Below are 1,947 nucleotides of genomic sequence, written 5' to 3' on the forward strand. Positions count from 1 at the left end.
ATCAATATCGGGAGACAGGTATATATTCATGCTATCTAAGAATTTGAAACATTAAGACATAACCACCGTCTTAATTATTTATTGATATCAGAAGCGTTTGCAAAATAAACTTTATAATATTTGAATGACCTTGAGATTATAAGATTAAAACGCCTACCATCGAAGAGCACGACTTAACATACCCGCAAGCGTTTAAATTGGTCATACTTATGTATACAATGGCATTCCATTCTAATTTCCCCAACTGTTTTTTTATTTACGAACGTCATATTATGCTATATAATAACAACGGAAATAAGAAAGGAGAACGTTGTAAATATTACTGCATTAAAGAAAAAGTAAAGCAAGTTAAAGAATTTCATTGTTACGTATAATATGTTAAAATCACTCAGATTTGTACTGTTTTATTTATGACATTTTCTGTGAAAATCCTTATAATCATAACATTTAAACTATGTTCGGAAAGAACGTAAAGTCGTTTATTCTGAACCTGAAAATTGCGGTCGAGACATAATCGAATTATAATAATGAGGAAGTAAGAGAGTACACCTGTTTGCGCAGTCTTGTATACCATGTAAATCCACTACGCAGCTGGCTAGACTTCTTTGACATACAGCGGCTGTCATGCTTAAAACTAGCCAAATGTATACCAATATCATTTGAAATTCGAAAATAATTATAAGCTACCGTAGTTAAATCCGTTCCTTTAAAAAAAATTTCAATTTTTATTCTATTTTATTAATGAAATAATTTTCCATAAATTATAATTTATTAACTTTAATTAGTACTGTATTAATCTTTTATTTTAAATTATTCAGTAAAATTTATCGTTCTTATCTAATTTTATAAGATAGATTTTCATATTGGAAAAAAAATGACGTTCTTATGAATTTCTTATCAAAATATATACTCCTGATTTAATTATTGATTTTTTTTAAATTCAATAACACAATCTTTAGAAAAAAGATTTATATTTCTTTTTTGGGAATTAGTTTGAGTACTTACTTTGATTATTCATAATAAAGGAAACCGAATAGAAATGTCTCTATTGGTTAGACGCGCGACTCGTGTGTTGACATACCCTCTTCTCATCGATACGGGCTCTCTTGAAAAACTGTAATCTGTGTTCTCTGTGAGTTCTATCATCATATTCATGAGTGTGGAGTGTGTTTGTTGAGCGTGTGTATTCGTTCAGTAACTGGTAACCTATGAAATACGTATAAATAGGAGAACCGAAGACACGTACTGAGCCTAATCTACGTAACCTAGTTGGTGCTGTTTAAGGTAGGTGCTTAGACACAATTTCCTATTGTACGTTACAGCATACATAATAAATTATAAATTCGAAACTGACTTCCGATTTAGTTCAATAAATAAATAAATTTACTCATTAATTTTAATAAATGCTTATTAAATATTCATATTAATTATAATGGTAAATATAATGCTTAATAAAATGTATTAGTCAAAGTTCGTTAATTAATCCAGTGGGTTGATAACATCCAAACATTGAAGTCAGAAATTTAATGCGATACATTTTGATTTATTATTATTAGTAACATATTCATTCATTGCTAGGCAGGTTCATTTCCTTCATTCATAGGCTAATAAAGACTTACCTGTAACCTACTTTTCTATGTCAATGGCATAATAATAAATAACTCATTCAATCTTTTCTCTGTTTGAAATGTTGTGTTTAGTAAAACGAAATTTATTATGAAAATATTTATTTTATACATATTTACATTATTATTTAAATAATTTATATTACATTTATTATTTCTATTAGTTAGCATTACAGCTTCAAGTTATCGTTAAGTTTCGTTGAATAAAAATTATTACAATTTTTTGCTAACGAATTAACTAAATTTTGTAAAACTATATTTAATAATATTATATTTTAATAAATTATATTTTAATGTATACAGTTTATTAGAACTATAAATA

Source organism: Nymphalis io, chromosome 9, assembly GCF_905147045.1.
Source record: "Nymphalis io chromosome 9, ilAglIoxx1.1, whole genome shotgun sequence".
Lineage (NCBI taxonomy): Eukaryota > Metazoa > Arthropoda > Insecta > Lepidoptera > Nymphalidae > Nymphalis > Nymphalis io.